Raw genomic sequence first — 19,939 nt, 5'->3', positions numbered from 1 at the left:
CCTCAGCATGCGCACTAGCAGCTGGTCCTGGGAATCTGCTGCCCCTGAGCATGCGCACTAGCGGCTGGTCCTGGGACTCTGCCCCTGAGCTTGCGCACTAGCAGCTGGTCCTGGGACTCTGCCCCTGAGCATGCCCACTAGCAGCTGGTCCTGGGACTCTGCCCCTGAGCATGCCCACTAGCAGCTGGTCCTGGGTCTCTGCTGCCCCTGAACATGCCCACTAGCAGCTGGTTCTGGGACTCTGGGCCCCTGCGCATGCGCACTAGCAGCTGGTCCTTGGACTCTGCCCCTGAGCATGCCCACTAGCAGCTGGTCCGGGGACTCTGCCCTTCAGCATGCCCACTAGCAGCTGGTCCTGGGACTCTACCCCTGAGCATGCCCACTAGCAGCTGGACCTGGGACTCTGGGCTCCTGGACATGCCCACTAGCAGCTGGTCCAGGGACTCTGCTGTCCCTGAGCATGCCCACTAGGAGCTGGTTCTGGGACTCTGCCCCCTGAGCATGCCCACTCGCAGCTGGTCCTGGGACTCTGCCCCTGAGCATGCCCACTAGCAGCTGGTCCTGGGACTCTGCCCCTGAGCATGCCCACTAGCAGCTGGTCTTGGGACTCTGCTGCCCCTGAGCATGCGCGGTAGCAGCTGGTCCTCGGACTCTGCCCCTGAGTATGCCCACGAGCAGCTGGTTCTGGGACTCTGCTCCCCTGAGCATGCGCACTAGCAGCTGGTCCTGGGAATCTGCTGCCCATGAGCGTGCCCACTTGGAGCTGGTTCTGGGACTCTGCCCCTGAGCATGCGCACTAGCAGCTGGTCCTGGGACTCTGCTGGTCCGACGCATGCCCACTAGCAGCTGGTCCTGGGACTCTGCTGGTCCTGAGCATGCCCACTAGCAGCTAGTCCTGGTACTCTGCCCCTGAGCATGCCCAGTAGCAGCTGGTCCTGGGACTGTGCTCCCCTGAGCATGCCCATTTGCAGCTGGTCCTGGGACTCTGGGCCCCTGAGCACGCCCCCTAGCAGCTGGTCCTGGCACTCTGCCCCTGAGCAAGCCCACTAGCAGCTGGTCCTGGGACACTGCCCCTGAGCATGCCCCCTAGCATCTGGTTCTGGGACTCTGCCCCTGAGCATGCCCACCAGCAGCTGGCCCTGGGTCTCTGCCCCTGAGCATGCGCACTAGCAGCTGGCCGTGGAACTCTGCTGCCCCTGAGCATGCCCACTAGCAGCTGCCCCTGAGCATGCCCACGAGCAGCTGGTCCTGGGACTCTGCTGCCCCTGAGCATGCCCACTAGCAGCTGGGCCTGGGACTCTGCTGCCCCTGAGCATGCCCACTAGCAGCTGGTTCTGGGACTGCTCCCCTGAGCATGCCCACTAGCAGCTGGGCCTGGGACTCTGCTACCCCTGAGCATGCCCACTAGCAGCTGGTCCTGGGACTCTGCTGCCCCTGAGCATGCCCACTAGGAGCTGGTTCTGGGACTCTGCCCCTGAGCATGCCCACTAGCAGCTGGTTCTGGGACTCTGCCCCTGAGCATGCCCACTAGCAGCTGGTCCTGGGACTCTGCCCCTGAGCATGCGCACTAGCAGCTGGTCCTGGGACTCTGCCCCTGAGCATGCGCACTAGCAGCTGGTCCTGGGACTCTGCCCCTGAGGATGCCCACTAGCAGCTGGTCCTGGGTCTCTGCTGCCCCTGAACATGCCCACTAGCAGCTGGTTCTGGGACTCTGGGCCCCTGCGCATGCGCACTAGCAGCTGGTCCTTGGACTCTGCCCCTGAGCATGCCCACTAGCAGCTGGTCCGGGGACTCTGCCCTTCAGCATGCCCACTAGCAGCTGGTCCTGGGACTCTACCCCTGAGCATGCCCACTAGCAGCTGGACCTGGGACTCTGGGCTCCTGGACATGCCCACTAGCAGCTGGTCCTGGGACTCTACTGCCCCTGAGCATGCCCACTAGCAGCTGGTCCTGGGACTCTGCCCCTGAGCATGCCCACTAGCAGCTGGACCTGGGACTCTGGGCTCCTGGACATGCCCACCAGCAGCCAGTCCTGGGACTCTGCCCTTGAGCATGCCCACTAGCAGCTGGTCCAGGGACTCTGCTGTCCCTGAGCATGCCCACTAGGAGCTGGTTCTGGGACTCTGCCCCCTGAGCATGCCCACTCGCAGCTGGTCCTGGGACTCTGCCCCTGAGCATGCCCACTAGCAGCTGGTCCTGGGACTCTGCCCCTGAGCATGCCCACTAGCAGCTGGTCTTGGGACTCTGCTGCCCCTGAGCATGCGCGGTAGCAGCTGGTCCTCGGACTCTGCCCCTGAGTATGCCCACGAGCAGCTGGTTCTGGGACTCTGCTCCCCTGAGCATGCGCACTAGCAGCTGGTCCTGGGAATCTGCTGCCCATGAGCGTGCCCACTTGGAGCTGGTTCTGGGACTCTGCCCCTGAGCATGCGCACTAGCAGCTGGTCCTGGGACTCTGCTGGTCCGACGCATGCCCACTAGCAGCTGGTCCTGGGACTCTGCTGGTCCTGAGCATGCCCACTAGCAGCTAGTCCTGGTACTCTGCCCCTGAGCATGCCCAGTAGCAGCTGGTCCTGGGACTGTGCTCCCCTGAGCATGCCCATTTGCAGCTGGTCCTGGGACTCTGGGCCCCTGAGCACGCCCCCTAGCAGCTGGTCCTGGCACTCTGCCCCTGAGCAAGCCCACTAGCAGCTGGTCCTGGGACACTGCCCCTGAGCATGCCCCCTAGCATCTGGTTCTGGGACTCTGCCCCTGAGCATGCCCACCAGCAGCTGGCCCTGGGTCTCTGCCCCTGAGCATGCGCACTAGCAGCTGGCCGTGGAACTCTGTTGCCCCTGAGCATGCCCACTAGCAGCTGCCCCTGAGCATGCCCACGAGCAGCTGGTCCTGGGACTCTGCTGCCCCTGAGCATGCCCACTAGCAGCTGGGCCTGGGACTCTGCTGCCCCTGAGCATGCCCACTAGCAGCTGGTTCTGGGACTGCTCCCCTGAGCATGCCCACTAGCAGCTGGGCCTGGGACTCTGCTACCCCTGAGCATGCCCACTAGCAGCTGGTCCTGGGACTCTGCTGCCCCTGAGTATGCCCACTAGGAGCTGGTTCTGGGACTCTGCCCCTGAGCATGCCCACTAGCAGCTGGTTCTGGGACTCTGCCCCTGAGCATGCCCACTAGCAGCTGGTCCTGGGACTCTGCCCCTGAGCATGCGCACTAGCAGCTGGTCCTGGGACTCTGCCCCTGAGCATGCGCACTAGCAGCTGGTCCTGGGACTCTGCCCCTGAGGATGCCCACTAGCAGCTGGTCCTGGGACTCTGCTGCCCCTGAGCGTGCCCACTAGCAGCTGGTCCTGGGACTCTGCTTCCCCTGAACATTCTCACTAGGAGCTGGTTCTGGGACTCTGCTCCCCTGAGCATGTGCACTAGCAGCTGGTCCTGGGACTATGGGCCCCTGAGCATGCCCACTAGCTGCTGGTCCTGGGACTCTACTGCCCCTGAGCATGCCCACTAGCAGCTGGTCCTGGGACTCTGCCCCTGAGTATGCCCACTTGCAGCTGGTTCTGGGACTCTGCTCCCCTGAGCATGCGTACTAGCAGCTGGTCCTGGGAATCTGCTGCCCATGAGCATGCCCACTTGGAGCTGGTTCTGGGACTCTGCCCCTGAGCATGCGCACTAGCAGCTGGTCCTGCGACTCTGCTGGTCCTAAGCATGCCCACTAGCAGCTGGTCCTGGTACTCTGCCCCTGAGCATGCCCAGTAGCAGCTGGTCCTGGGACTGTGCTCCCCTGAGCTTGCCCACTAGCAGCTGGTCCTGGGACTCTGCCCCTGAGCATGCCGACTAGCAGCTGGTTCTGGGACTCCGGGCCCCTGAGCATGCCCATTAGCAGCTGGTTCTGGGACTCTGTCGCTGAGTATGCCCACTAGCAGCTGGTCCTGGCACTCTGCCCCTGAGCATGCCCACTAGCAGCTGGTCCTGGGACACTGCCCCTGAGCATGCCCACTAGCATCTGGTTCTGGGACTCTGCCCCTGAGCATGCCCACCAGCAGCTGGCCCTGGGACTCTGCCCCTGAGCATGCCCACTAGCAACTGGTCCTGGGACTCTGCCCCTGAGCATGCCCACTAGCAGCTGGTCGTGGAACTCTGCTGCCCCTGAGCATGCCCACTGGCAGCTGCCCCTGATCATGCCCACTAGCAGCTGGTCCTGGGACTCCGCTGCCCCTGAGCATGCCCACTAGCAGCTGGTTCTGGGACTGTGCTGCCCCTGAGCATGCCCACTGGGAGCTGGTTCTGGGACTCTGCCCCTGAGCATGCCCACTAGAAGCTGGTCCTGGGACTCTGCTGCACCTCAGCATGCGCATTAGCAGCTGGTCCTGGGACTCTGCCCCTGAGCTTGCGCACTAGCAGCTGGTCCTGGGACTCTGCTCCCCCGAGCATGCGCACTAGCAGCTGGTCCTGGGAATCTGCTGCCCCTGAGCATGCGCACTAGCGGCTGGTCCTGGGACTCTGCCCCTGAGCTTGCGCACTAGCAGCTGGTCCTGGGACTCTGCCCCTGAGCATGCCCACTAGCAGCTGGTCCTGGGACTCTGCCCCTGAGCCTGCGCACTAGCAGCTGGTCCTGGGACTCTGCTGGTCCTGAGCATGCCCACTAGCAGATGGTCCTGGGACTCTGCCCCTGAGCATGCCCACCAGCAGCCAGTTCTGGGACTCTGCCCCTGAGCATGCCCACTAGCAGCTGGTCCTGGTACTCTGCCCCTGAGCATGCCCACCAGCCTCCAGTCCTGGGACTCTGCCCCGGAGCATGCCCACTAGCAGCTGGCCCTGGGACTCCGCTGCCCCTGAGCATGCCCACTAGCAGCTGGTTCTGGGACTGTGCTGCCCCTGAGCATACCCACTAGCAGCTGGTCCTGGGACTCTGCTGCCCCTGAGCATACCCACCAGTACCAATCTTGGGACTCTGCTGCCCCTTAGCATGTCCACTCGCAGCTGGTCCTGTGACTCTGCCCCTGAGCATTCCCACTAGGAGCTGGTACTGGGACTCTGCCCCTGAGCATGCCCACTAGCAGCTGGTTCTGGGACTGTGCTGCCCTTGAGCATGCCCACCAGCAGCTGGACCTGGGACTCTGGGCCCCTGAGCATGCCCACTAGCAGCTGGTTCTGGGACTCTGCCCCTGAGCATGCCCACTAGCAGCTGGTTCTGGGACTCTGCCCCTGAGCATGCCCACTAGCAGCTAGTCCTGGGGCTCTGCAGCCCCTGAGCATGCCCACTCGCAGCTGGTCCTGGGACTCTGTGCCCCTGAGCATGCCCACTAGCAGCTGGTCCTGGGACTCTGCCCCTGAGTATGCCCACTGGCAGCTGGTTCTGGGACTCTGCTCCCCTGAGCATGCGCACCAGCAGTTGGTCCTGTGAATCTGCTGCCCCTGAGCATGCCCACTAGGAGCTGGTTCTGGGACTCTGCCCCTGAGCATGCCCACTAGAAGCTGGTCCTGGGACTCTGCTGCCCCTGAGCATGCGCACTAGCAGCTGGTCCTGGGACTCTGCCCCTGAGCATGCCCACTAGCAGCTGGTCCTGGGACTTTGCCCCTGAGCATGCCCACTAGCAGCTGGTCCTGGGACTCTGCCCCTGAGCATGCGCACCAGCAGCTGGTCCTGGGACTCTGCCCTTGAGCATACGCACTAGCAGCTGGTTCTGGGACTCTGCTCCCCTGAGCATGCCTACTAGCAGCTGGTCCTGGGACTCTGCCCCTGAGCATGCCCACTAGCAGCTGGTCCTGGTACTCTGCCCCTGAGCATGCCCACTAGCAGCTAGTCCTGGGGCTCTGCTGCTCCTGAGCATGCCCACTAGCAGCTGGTCCTGGGACTCTGTGCCCCTGAGCATGCGCACTAGCAGCTGGTCCTGGGACTCTGCCCTTGAGCATGCCCACTAGCAGCTGGTCCTGGGACTCTGCCCCTGAGTATGCCCACTGGCAGCTGGTTCTGGGACTCTGCTCCCCTGAGCATGCGCACTAGCAGTTGGTCCTGGGACTCTGCTGCCCCTGAGCATGTCCACTAGCAGCTGGTCCTGGGACTCTGCCCCTGAGCATGCCCACTAGCAGCTGGTCCTGGGAATCTGCTGCCCCTGAGCATGCCCACTAGCAGCTGGTTCTGGGACTCTGCCCCTGAGCATGCCCACTAGAAGCTGGTCCTGGGACTCTGCTGCCCCTGAGCATGCACACTAGCAGCTGGTCCTGGTACTCTGCCCCTGACCATGCACACTAGCAGCTGGTCCTGGGACTTTGCCCCTGAGCTTGCCCACTAGCAGCTGTTCCTGGAACTCTGCCCCTGAGCATGCACACCAGCAGCTGGTCCTGGGACTCTGCCCCTGAGCATGCCCACTAGCAGCTGGTCCTGGGACTCTGCCCCTGAGCATGCCCACTAGCAGCTGGTTCTGGGACTCTGCCCCTGAGCATGCGCACTAGCAGCTGGTCCTGGGACTCTGCCCCTGAGCATGCCCACTAGCAGCTGGTCCTGGGACTCTGCCCCTGAGCATGCCCACTAGCAGCTGGTCCTGGGACTCTGCCCCTGAACATGCGCACTAGCAGCTGGTCCTGGGACTCTGCCCCTGAGCATGCGCACTTGCAGCTGGTCCTGGGACTCTGCTGGTCCTGAGCATGCCCAGTAGCAGCTGGTCCTGGGACTCTGGGCCCCTGAGCATGCCCACTAGCAGCTGGTCCTGGAACTCTGGGCCCCTGAGCATGCCCCCTAGCAGCTGGTTCTGGGACTCTGCCCCTGAGAATGCCCACTAGCAGTTGGTCCTGGGACTCTGCCCCTGAGCATGCCCTCTAGCAGCTGGTCCTGGGACTCTGCTACCCCTGAGCATGCCCACTAGCAGCTGGTCCTGGGACTCTGCCCCTGAGAATGCCCACTAGCAGCTGGTACTGGGACTCTATGCCCCTGAGCGTGCACACTAGCAGCTGATCCTGGGTCTCTGCCCCTGAGCATGCGCACTAGCAGCTGGTCCTGGGACTCCGCTGCCTCAGAGCATGCCCACTAGCAGCTGGTCCAGAGACTCTGCCCCTGAGCATGCGCAGTAGCAGCTGATTCTGGGACTCTGCCCCTGAGCATGCCCACTAGCAGCTGGTCCTGGGACTCTGCTGCCCCTGAGCGTGCCCACTAGCAGCTGGTCCTGGGACTCTGCTTCCCCTGAACATGCTCACTAGCAGCTGGTCCTGGGACTCTGCTTCCCCTGAACATGCCCACTAGGAGCTGGTTCTGGGACTCTGCTCCCTTGAGCATGTGCACTAGCAGCTGGTCCTGGGACTATGGGCCCCTGAGCATGCCCACTAGCGGCTGGTCCTGGGACTCTGTGCCCCTGAGCATGCCCACTAGCAGCTGGTCCTGGGACTCTGCCCCTGAGTATGCCCACTGGCAGCTGGTTCTGGGACTCTGCTCCCCTGAGCATGCGCACCAGCAGTTGGTCCTGTGAATCTGCTGCCCCTGAGCATGCCCACTAGGAGCTGGTTCTGGGACTCTGCCCCTGAGCATGCCCACTAGAAGCTGGTCCTGGGACTCTGCTGCCCCTGAGCATGCGCACTAGCAGCTGGTCCTGGGACTCTGCCCCTGAGCATGCCCACTAGCAGCTGGTCCTGGGACTTTGCCCCTGAGCATGCCCACTAGCAGCTGGTCCTGGGACTCTGCCCCTGAGCATGCGCACCAGCAGCTGGTCCTGGGACTCTGCCCTTGAGCATACGCACTAGCAGCTGGTTCTGGGACTCTGCTCCCCTGAGCATGCCTACTAGCAGCTGGTCCTGGGACTCTGCCCCTGAGCATGCCCACTAGCAGCTGGTCCTGGTACTCTGCCCCTGAGCATGCCCACTAGCAGCTAGTCCTGGGGCTCTGCTGCTCCTGAGCATGCCCACTAGCAGCTGGTCCTGGGACTCTGCCCCTGAGTATGCCCACTGGCAGCTGGTTCTGGGACTCTGCTCCCCTGAGCATGCGCACTAGCAGTTGGTCCTGGGACTCTGCTGCCCCTGAGCATGTCCACTAGCAGCTGGTCCTGGGACTCTGCCCCTGAGCATGCCCACTAGCAGCTGGTCCTGGGAATCTGCTGCCCCTGAGCATGCCCACTAGCAGCTGGTTCTGGGACTCTGCCCCTGAGCATGCCCACTAGAAGCTGGTCCTGGGACTCTGCTGCCCCTGAGCATGCACACTAGCAGCTGGTCCTGGTACTCTGCCCCTGACCATGCACACTAGCAGCTGGTCCTGGGACTTTGCCCCTGAGCTTGCCCACTAGCAGCTGTTCCTGGAACTCTGCCCCTGAGCATGCACACCAGCAGCTGGTCCTGGGACTCTGCCCCTGAGCATGCCCACTAGCAGCTGGTCCTGGGACTCTGCCCCTGAGCATGCCCACTAGCAGCTGGTTCTGGGACTCTGCCCCTGAGCATGCGCACTAGCAGCTGGTCCTGGGACTCTGCCCCTGAGCATGCCCACTAGCAGCTGGTCCTGGGACTCTGCCCCTGAGCATGCCCACTAGCAGCTGGTCCTGGGACTCTGCCCCTGAACATGCGCACTAGCAGCTGGTCCTGGGACTCTGCCCCTGAGCATGCGCACTTGCAGCTGGTCCTGGGACTCTGCTGGTCCTGAGCATGCCCAGTAGCAGCTGGTCCTGGGACTCTGGGCCCCTGAGCATGCCCACTAGCAGCTGGTCCTGGAACTCTGGGCCCCTGAGCATGCCCCCTAGCAGCTGGTTCTGGGACTCTGCCCCTGAGAATGCCCACTAGCAGTTGGTCCTGGGACTCTGCCCCTGAGCATGCCCTCTAGCAGCTGGTCCTGGGACTCTGCTACCCCTGAGCATGCCCACTAGCAGCTGGTCCTGGGACTCTGCCCCTGAGAATGCCCACTAGCAGCTGGTACTGGGACTCTATGCCCCTGAGCGTGCACACTAGCAGCTGATTCTGGGACTCTGCCCCTGAGCATGCCCACTAGCAGCTGGTCCTGGGACTCTGCTGCCCCTGAGCGTGCCCACTAGCAGCTGGTCCTGGGACTCTGCTTCCCCTGAACATGCTCACTAGCAGCTGGTCCTGGGACTCTGCTTCCCCTGAACATGCCCACTAGGAGCTGGTTCTGGGACTCTGCTCCCTTGAGCATGTGCACTAGCAGCTGGTCCTGGGACTATGGGCCCCTGAGCATGCCCACTAGCGGCTGGTCCTGGGACTCTGTGCCCCTGAGCATGCCCACTAGCAGCTGGTCCTGGGACTCTGCCCCTGAGTATGCCCACTGGCAGCTGGTTCTGGGACTCTGCTCCCCTGAGCATGCGCACCAGCAGTTGGTCCTGTGAATCTGCTGCCCCTGAGCATGCCCACTAGGAGCTGGTTCTGGGACTCTGCCCCTGAGCATGCCCACTAGAAGCTGGTCCTGGGACTCTGCTGCCCCTGAGCATGCGCACTAGCAGCTGGTCCTGGGACTCTGCCCCTGAGCATGCCCACTAGCAGCTGGTCCTGGGACTTTGCCCCTGAGCATGCCCACTAGCAGCTGGTCCTGGGACTCTGCCCCTGAGCATGCGCACCAGCAGCTGGTCCTGGGACTCTGCCCTTGAGCATACGCACTAGCAGCTGGTTCTGGGACTCTGCTCCCCTGAGCATGCCTACTAGCAGCTGGTCCTGGGACTCTGCCCCTGAGCATGCCCACTAGCAGCTGGTCCTGGTACTCTGCCCCTGAGCATGCCCACTAGCAGCTAGTCCTGGGGCTCTGCTGCTCCTGAGCATGCCCACTAGCAGCTGGTCCTGGGACTCTGCCCCTGAGCATGCGCACTAGCAGCTGGTCCTGGGACTCTGCCCTTGAGCATGCCCACTAGCAGCTGGTCCTGGGACTCTGCCCCTGAGTATGCCCACTGGCAGCTGGTTCTGGGACTCTGCTCCCCTGAGCATGCGCACTAGCAGTTGGTCCTGGGACTCTGCTGCCCCTGAGCATGTCCACTAGCAGCTGGTCCTGGGACTCTGCCCCTGAGCATGCCCACTAGCAGCTGGTCCTGGGAATCTGCTGCCCCTGAGCATGCCCACTAGCAGCTGGTTCTGGGACTCTGCCCCTGAGCATGCCCACTAGAAGCTGGTCCTGGGACTCTGCTGCCCCTGAGCATGCACACTAGCAGCTGGTCCTGGTACTCTGCCCCTGACCATGCACACTAGCAGCTGGTCCTGGGACTTTGCCCCTGAGCTTGCCCACTAGCAGCTGTTCCTGGAACTCTGCCCCTGAGCATGCACACCAGCAGCTGGTCCTGGGACTCTGCCCCTGAGCATGCCCACTAGCAGCTGGTCCTGGGACTCTGCCCCTGAGCATGCCCACTAGCAGCTGGTTCTGGGACTCTGCCCCTGAGCATGCGCACTAGCAGCTGGTCCTGGGACTCTGCCCCTGAGCATGCCCACTAGCAGCTGGTCCTGGGACTCTGCCCCTGAGCATGCCCACTAGCAGCTGGTCCTGGGACTCTGCCCCTGAACATGCGCACTAGCAGCTGGTCCTGGGACTCTGCCCCTGAGCATGCGCACTTGCAGCTGGTCCTGGGACTCTGCTGGTCCTGAGCATGCCCAGTAGCAGCTGGTCCTGGGACTCTGGGCCCCTGAGCATGCCCACTAGCAGCTGGTCCTGGAACTCTGGGCCCCTGAGCATGCCCCCTAGCAGCTGGTTCTGGGACTCTGCCCCTGAGAATGCCCACTAGCAGTTGGTCCTGGGACTCTGCCCCTGAGCATGCCCTCTAGCAGCTGGTCCTGGGACTCTGCTACCCCTGAGCATGCCCACTAGCAGCTGGTCCTGGGACTCTGCCCCTGAGAATGCCCACTAGCAGCTGGTACTGGGACTCTATGCCCCTGAGCGTGCACACTAGCAGCTGATCCTGGGACTCTGCCCCTGAGCATGCGCACTAGCAGCTGGTCCTGGGACTCCGCTGCCTCAGAGCATGCCCACTAGCAGCTGGTCCAGAGACTCTGCCCCTGAGCATGCGCAGTAGCAGCTGATTCTGGGACTCTGCCCCTGAGCATGCCCACTAGCAGCTGGTCCTGGGACTCTGCTGCCCCTGAGCGTGCCCACTAGCAGCTGGTCCTGGGACTCTGCTTCCCCTGAACATGCTCACTAGCAGCTGGTCCTGGGACTCTGCTTCCCCTGAACATGCCCACTAGGAGCTGGTTCTGGGACTCTGCTCCCTTGAGCATGTGCACTAGCAGCTGGTCCTGGGACTATGGGCCCCTGAGCATGCCCACTAGCGGCTGGTCCTGGGACTCTACTGCCCCTGAGCATGCCCACTAGCAGCTGGTCCTGGGACTCTGCCCCTGAGCATGCCCACCAGCAGCCAGTCCTGGGACTCTCCCCTTGAGCATGCCCACTAGCGGCTGGTCCTGGGACTCTGCTGTCCCTGAGCATTCCCACTAGGAGCTGGTCCTGGGACTCTGCCGCTGAGCATGCCCACTAGCAGCTGGTCCTGGGACTCTGCCCCCTGAGCATGCCCACTAGCAGCTGGTCCTGGGACTCTGCCCCTGAGCATGCCCACTAGCAGCTGGTCTTGGGACTCTGCTGCCCCTGAGCATGCGCGGAAGCAGCTGGTCCTGGGACTCTGCCCCTGAGTATGCCCACTAGCAGCTGGTTCTGGGACTCTGCTCCCCTGAGCATGCGCACTAGCAGCTGGTCCTGGGAATCTGCTGCCCATGAGCGTGCCCACTTGGAGCTGGTTCTGGGACTCTGCCCCTGAGCATGCCCAGTAGCAGCTGGTCCTGGGACTGTGCTCCCCTGAGCTTGCCCACTAGCAGCTGGTCCTGGGACTCTGCCCCTGAGCATGCCGACTAGCAGCCGGTTCTGGGACTCCGGGCCCCTGAGCATGCCCATTAGCAGCTGGTTCTGGGACTCTGTCCCTGAGTATGCCCACTAGCAGCTGGTCCTGGCACTCTGCCCCTGAGCCTGCCCACTAGCAGCTGGTCCTGGGACACTGCCCCTGAGCATGCCCACTAGCATCTGGTTCTGGGACTCTGCCCCTGAGCATGCCCACCAGCAGCTGGCCCTGGGACTCTGCCCCTGAGCATGCGCACTAGCAGCTGGTCCTGGGACTCTGCCCCTGAGCATGCCCACTAGCAGCTGGTCGTGGAACTCTGCTGCCCCTGAGCATGCCCACTAGCAGCTGCCCCTGAGCATGCCCACTAGCAGCTGGTCCTGGGACTCCGCTGCCCCTGAGCATGCCCACTAGCAGCTGGTTCTGGGACTGTGCTGCCCCTGAACATGCCCACTAGGAGCTGGTTCTGGGACTCTGCCCCTGAGCATGCCCACTAGAAGCTGGTCCTGGGACTCTGCTGCACCTCAGCATGCGCACTAGCAGCTGGTCCTGGGACTCTGCCCCTGAGTATGCCCACTAGCAGCTGGTTCTGGGACTCTGCTCCCCCGAGCATGCGCACTAGCAGCTGGTCCTGGGAATCTGCTGCCCCTGAGCATGCGCACTAGTGGCTGGTCCTGGGACTCTGCCCCTGAGCTTGCGCACTAGCAGCTGGTCCTGGGACTCTGCCTCTGAGCATGCCCACTAGCAGCTGGTCCTGGGACTCTGCCCCTGAGCATGCCCACTAGCAGCTGGTCCTGGGACTCTGCCCCTGAGCATGCCCACTAGCAGCTGGTCCTGGGACCCTGAGCCTGCGCACTAGCAGCTGGTCCTGGGACTCTGCTGGTCCTGAGCATGCCCACTAGCAGATGGTCCTGGGACTCTGCCCCTGAGCATGCCCACCAGCAGCCAGTCCTGGGACTCTGCCCCTGAGTATGCCCACTAGCAGCTGGTCCTGGTACTCTGCCCCTGAGCATGCCCACCAACCTCCAGTCCTGGGACTCTGCCCCGGAGCATGCCCACTAGCAGCTGGTCCTGGGACTCCGCTGCCCCTGAGCATGCCCACTAGCAGCTGGTTCTGGGACTGTGCTGCCCCTGAGCATACCCACTAGCAGCTGGTCCTGGGACTCTGCTGCCTCTGAGCATACCCACCAGTACCAATCCTGGGACTCTGCTGCCCGTTAGCATGTCCACTCGCAGCTGGTCCTGTGACTCTGCCCCTGAGCATTCCCACTAGGAGCTGGTACTGGGACTCTGCCCCTGAGCATGCCCACTAGCAGCTGGTTCTGGGACTGTGCTGCCCTTGAGCATGCCCACCAGCAGCTGGACCTGGGACTCTGGGCCCCTGAGCATGCCCACTAGCAGCTGGTTCTGGGACTCTGCCCCTGAGCATGCCCACTCGCAGCTGGTTATGGGACTCTGCCCCTGAGCATGCCCACTAGCAGCTAGTCCTGGGGCTCTGCAGCCCCTGAGCATGCCCACTAGCAGCTGGTCCTGGGACTCTGTGCCCCTGAGCATGCCCACTAGCAGCTGGTCCTGGGACTCTGCCCCTGAGTATGCCCACTGGCAGCTGGTTCTGGGACTCTGCTCCCCTGAGCATGCGCACTAGCAGTTGGTCCTGTGAATCTGCTGCCCCTGAGCATGCCCACTAGGAGCTGGTTCTGGGACTCTGCCCCTGAGCATGCGCACTAGCAGCTGGTCCTGGGACTCTGCCCCTGAGCATGCCCACTAGCAGCTGGTCCTGGGACTTTGCCCCTTAGCATGCCCACTAGCAGCTGGTCCTGGGACTCTGCCCCTGAGCATGCGCACCAGCAGCTGGTCCTGGGACTCTGCCCTTGAGCATGCGCACTAGCAGCTGGTTCTGGGACTCTGCTCCCCCGAGCATGCCTACTAGCAGCTGGTCCTGGGACTCTGCCCCTGAGCATGCCCACTAGCAGCTGGTCCTGGGACTCTGCCCCTGAGCATGCCCACTAGCAGCTAGTCCTGGGGCTCTGCTGCCCCTGAGCATGCCCGCTAGCAGCTGGTCCTGGGACTCTGTGCCCCTGAGCATGCGCACTAGCAGCTGGTCCTGGGACTCTGCCCCTGAGCATGCCCACTAGCAGCTGGTCCTGGGACTCTGCCCCTGAGTATGCCCACTGGCAGCTGGTTCTGGGACTCTGCTCCCCTGAGCATGCGCACTAGCAGCTGGTCCTGGGACTCTGCCCCTGAGCATGTCCACTAGCAGCTGGTCCTGGGACTCTGCTGCCCCTGAGCATGTCCACTAGCAGCTGGTCCTGGGACTCTGCCCCTGAGCATGCCCACTAGCAGCTGGTCCTGGGAATCTGCTGCCCCTGAGCATGCCCACTAGCAGCTGGTTCTGGGACTCTGCCCCTGAGCATGCCCACTAGAAGCTGGTCCTGGGACTCTGCTGCCCCTGAGCATGCACACTAGCAGCTGGTCCTGGTACTCTGCCCCTGACCATGCACACTAGCAGCTGGTCCTGGGACTTTGCCCCTGAGCATGCCCACTAGCAGCTGTTCCTGGAACTCTGCCCCTGAGCATGCACACCAGCAGCTGGTCCTGGGACTCTGCCCCTGAGCATGCCCACTAGCAGCTGGTCCTGGGACTCTGCCCCTGAGCATGCCCACTAGCAGCTGGTTCTGGTACTCTGCCCCTGAGCATGCGCACTAGCAGCTGGTCCTGGGACTCTGCCCCTGAGCATGCCCACTAGCAGCTGGTCCTGGGACTCTGCCCCTGAGCATGCCCACAAGCAGCTGGTCCTGGGACTCTGCCCCTGAGCATGCCCACTAGCAGCTGGTCCTGGGACTCTGCCCCTGAACATGCGCACTAGCAGCTGGTCCTGGGACTCTGCCCCTGAGCATGCGCACTAGCAGCTGGTCCTGGGACTCTGCTGGTCCTGAGCATGCCCAGTAGCAGCTGGTCCTGGAACTCTGGGCCCCTGAGCACGCACCCTAGCAGCTGGTTCTGGGACTCTGCCCCTGAGAATGCCCACTAGCAGTTGGTCCTGGGACTCTGCCCCTGAGCATGCCCTCTAGCAGCTGGTCCTGGGACTCTGCTACCCCTGAGCATGCCCACTAGCAGCTGGTCCTGGGACTCTGCCCCTGAGAATGCCCACTAGCAGCTGGTACTGGGACTCTATGCCCCTGAGCGTGCACACTCGCAGCTGATCCTGGGACTCTGCCCCTGAGCATGCCCACTAGCAGCTGGTCCTGGGACTCTGCCCCTGAGCATGCCCACTAGCAGCTGGTCCTGGGACTCTGCCCCTGAGCATGCCCACTAGCAGCTGGTCCTGGGACTCTGCCCCTGAGCATGCCCACTAGCAGCTGGTTCAGGATCACTCGCTTGTGCATTCTCCAGACACACCAGCGAGTTCACACTGGGGAGAGGCCGTTCACCTGCTCAATGTGCGAGAAGGGATTTAATCGATCATCTAACCTGCTGACACCAGCGAGTTCACATGGGACTGCAGGGGTAGGATTCTGCTGTTAATCACATCCAGGACTGAACCATGTTCATTCTGACAGTTGGGGTTTGTTTCTGCTGATGTTAATATCCCTATAACTAGGCTGGAGTTTAATATTCTGGATATATAGCTGATTGAGTTGTCGGAGCTGCAGTGTTTATTTAAGAACTGCTGTCTGATGTTTCCCCTTAATTTCTGATGAAAGTCCCTGAATTATTTCACAATAAAATTATGAACTTTTACTTCAATCGTATATTAATCTTTGGGATAAAATCTACAATTCAGTGTCTGAAAGGTTCCACTGATGAACATCTCCATTAGAAAGTGCAGATTAATCCTTGCTGACAATTCTTACTGACTTGCACATTACACACAGTGGCACCTCCATTATCCACCAGAAAGAAGGGGAATGGGAATTGGTGGAGAATCGAGAGTCCCCAAATGTTGCCCCTCCTGTCTGGTACAGCAATCCCCTCGGCACGGGAATGGAGTCAAGTCCAGTTATAGTGACGGGATGAGTTAAAGGTATTTACTCAAGACGGGCGGAAGGTGGGAAGTGGTGTTCCACGGGGATCAGTGCTGGGACCACTGTTGTTCACCATTTACATGAATGATTTGGACTTGGGAATCAGAAGTACAATTTCAAAATTTGCAGAGAACATGAAATTGGGGGGTGTAGTTAATACTGAGCAAGACTGCGATAGCATCCTTGTAGAATTATTCAGTTGTGTTCAGTAAATAGCAGCATCTTTTAATTTGCTTTGACTGATCACATCATTATATAGTTATGTGAAAAACAGAAATCATTAACAGCTCCCAATTTCAGAATTGTCAGATTCAAAGTCCGCTTCTTCCAAGTACAATCTAACATTTCAAAAATTGTAATGGATGCAGGCGAGATATTAGGACTGTTGTCTAACACAATCCAAACACAGTGACACACAGACAGATGGGCAGGTGTAGCTTCACAGCGAATCCTTTCAAGTCTCACTAAAAAGTGGCAGACTGGCAATCCATTGTTCACTAATGGAGTTGTGATCTTTGTAAATTAAGAAAGGAAATGCATGGGAATGTGTCAACGAGTTGATTAACAGAGTGAGGCATCGGCCCAGAAATTCGGGTCGGGGGCTTCCCGCGGGTGTAAGTCCCCGATCTGCACTTACCTTGCGCGCCGGCCGTTGAGCTCTGGGCCCCCGTGGAATTCCGATCCGGGGCCTGGTCCAGCTGCCGGCGCACAGTGCTTGCGTATCCCAGGGGCGCAGTTAGTTCGATGCGTTCCCTGGGATCACGTGGGCCACGGGGAGCCAATCGGAGCAGGGAATGCTCCGTTCATAAGTCTGACAGGAAGACCTGTCAAGACTTATAAACACTACGGCCCCAAAACAGCACTAAATCTTCAAATACATTTTTTTTAAATCACATATTTTAAATAAACTGTAAATTACATGAAATAACTATTTTAAACAATAATTTAAATTTTTGAAAAAAATAATTTTATTTTCTTACGGGGCTAAAAATCAACTTCCCTTGCTTTAAAGTATTTAAAAAATAATAAACCTGTGGGGAAAAATGTTTTAATTTTAATTAATTCACCACTTACCTTGTAAAAAGCAGGCCTTACACCTGCTTTTTATATTTCTAAATTCTGCAGGCTTACCCTCCCGGGAATACCTGTATATATAAAAAAAAACAAAGTTTGATGCGCACGCGCAGGCGCCCCCGTGCACGCGTTCGACCTCTGAACTTCTTCGTTCAGAGGAACGGAAGTGCCGGTTTCCCGCACATGCGCAGTGCATGCAGGGAACCGGCACTTCCATCGGGTCTACGGGTGAGTACCCCGTACGTACTCACCCGCGGAGACCCGAATTTCTGGGCCATCATCTCCCTTTGATTTCTATTTCTGACACCAGGCAACAGAAAAAGGTCATTACAACACGACATAAACAGACTCTTCAGGTGTGAGACATCAGACTTCAGAACAACATGTCTGCCAGCTCTGGCCACAAACCTCAGTACAGTCAACCTTTCAGCAGCTGCAGCCCTGATTAAATAACTAGTAGTTTAACATGTCTAGTAGAACTTTTGTATCAAAATAGAAGAAATGGATTTGTGACACACACACAATTAATAATTACATCACAATGTGATTGTGAGGATCGATTATCGCATTTTGATACCTTCCGTGTCCACCGGTCAAGGAAGGTATCAATTGAACTGGTGGACAACCGCCTGCTCCCTCTCCAGGGCCACCCGGGCAGGGACAAGACCACGGGAGAGAGGCAGGCAGCCAGAGTGACCCCCCATGGACCCCGCCCATTCTGGACCTACAAATTGCTGTTTTCACCAGGCCCAAGAGCAGGTCCAACAGCAGATCCTCCAACTTACCCACCCCCCTGCGCACCAGGCGGACAAAGATTAGGAGCGTGGGGCTAAAGTGTAACCAAGAGCTGAGGAGCAGCCCCTTCAGGTAACTATACAGGGGCTGCAACCTCTCACACTGAATATATACACGGCCCGGGGACTCCTCTAGGCCGCAAAAAACACATCTGGCCTTGGAGTCCGGAAAGGAATTAAAAAACTTGCACACGACAACTCCCTGCAACAGTCTCCACCCCAGATCCCCAATGGTGCAGGGAAGGACCCCCGCGTAGAAAGCCCTCCACTGGGGAACCTCGCCTCCGTCAGACAGCAAGATGACCCGCCAGTCTGATTGAGATTGGGCAATAAACTAAATTAATCAATAAATGATACAGAAACCCGAGTACCCGGGTCCTCAGCCCTGGCGTGAAGTACGCTGGCCACCAATTTTCCATTACTAACTCACACCTCAGGCCCCGCCCAGTCTGGTTTAATTGCTAAATGTTTTCTAACTCGAGTTCAGGCCTGTCATTCTGAGGGAAACTTACAAGGCCTCATTTATTGGTGTGTCCCACCCGAGCGGCTGTTAATGGCTTTAATAAACTGGCAGCAAGGTTTTTTTAAAGGTGGAAAGTGGTGAAAAACGCCACTAGCAATGCCTCAAAACTCACGGACAGAGAAATCCACTTCATCAGCGCCCCTGCCACAGGACTCAATATCCACCCCCTCCACCACTGGTGCACTGTGTCTGCAGTATGTACGGTCTACAAGATGACCACAGTCAGGCCGTGTGGAGTCAAGGGCCAGGCAACAGAATGGATGGAAAGATCGCTACAAACTTCCCTTAACTCCAACCCTCTGATTTCTGTTTTGTAGCCATCTTTCCATCCATTCTGCTGCCAGGCCCTTCACTCTACACGGCCTGACCTGGGTCATCTTGTCGATCTTACATACCATTTATGGATAGCAAGCTGGTTAGAAAACAGAGAGTAGGGGTTGGGAGTAGCAACTCAGACGGGCAAAAGATGGGAAGTGGTGTTCCACAGGGATCGGCGCTGGGCTCACTGTTGTTCACCATTTACATAAACGATTTGGACTCGGGAATCAGAAGAACAATTTCAAAGTTTGTCGATAACACCAAATTGGCAGGTAGAGTTAATTCTGAGGAAGACAAAATGCAAGAAGACATTAATAAATTTCACAATGGGCATGTAATTGGCAAATGAATTTCACTGTCGATCAGTGTGAGGTGGTGTGTTAATGAATTTCACGATAGATCAGTGTGAGGTGTGTTAATGAATTTCACTAGATCAGTGTGAGGTGGTGTGTTAATGAATTTCACTGTAGGTCAGTGTGAGGTGGTGTGTTAATGAATTTCACTATAGGTCAGTGTGAGGGGGTGTGTTAATGAATTTCACTATAGGTCAGTGTGAGGTGGTGTGTTTTGGTGGGAAGAATAAGGAGGCCACACACTACTTGGACAAGGGGGTGAAATTGGGTTGCTTTGTGCCTCCTGTGATATTCAGCGGGAGGTTAGCAGCGGCGGTAGCCGGTAGCGCCCCGTGGCACTGCACCGCTGGCAATGACATCATCATCGTGCGCAGCACCCCGGCTGCAAACTTGGGTTGTGACCCCTGACCTATCGCCGGACGATATGTCCGACAGGGTCAGGGGCCGATCCTGCAGCCACGGCGGTGCCACTTAAAGGGCAGGTGTCGGGCGGCAACTTTTTATTTTGGCCGACTGCCAGCACCTGCCCCCTTCCCCTTCTTCGGGGTGCCGGCCGCGATCGCTCAGCCCGGCGCTCCTCTTGATCCGACACCCCGCTCCCCGGTGGTCCAGCAGGGCCCCGGTGTGCGCAGCACTAGGCCCCTCCCCTTTAATCAGGGCGGGAGGTCTGCTATGATGCGGTGCTATGTGCCGACGGGCGTGGCGCTGTTGCACGAAGTGCCGTGAAATTCAATGGTAGCGGCTCAAGAGGGAGGGGAGCGCTTCCAGTAGCACCCCGCCTCCTGCCTGGGGCACTACCACTGAAATTAATGCACAGGGGTGCTAACTTTTTCGGGGGGCTAAAATTAGCCCCGGTGACGTTGGCAACCCAAAGGGGGCATCACCGAATTTTTCCTCTTAAGAGTCTAAATGGGCTGGAGGAGCAGAGGGATCCAGGGATACAGATACACAAATCACTAAAAGTAGCGACACAGGTTAATAAGGCCATTGGAAAAAAAAGCACTGGGGTACATTCCTGAAGGAGCCTTCTGTTCCATGCCTAGGAGCTCTGAACCATGGCAGAGAGCGGCTGGGACAC

The sequence above is a fragment of the Somniosus microcephalus genome, unplaced genomic scaffold, assembly GCF_052327205.1.
Source record: "Somniosus microcephalus isolate GS21.2 unplaced genomic scaffold, FLI_Smic_1.0 unresolved_chr1, whole genome shotgun sequence".
Classification (NCBI taxonomy): Eukaryota; Metazoa; Chordata; class Chondrichthyes; order Squaliformes; family Somniosidae; genus Somniosus; species Somniosus microcephalus.
The sequence above is the reverse complement of the archived record's forward strand: the minus strand, read 5'-3'. Positions refer to the sequence as shown.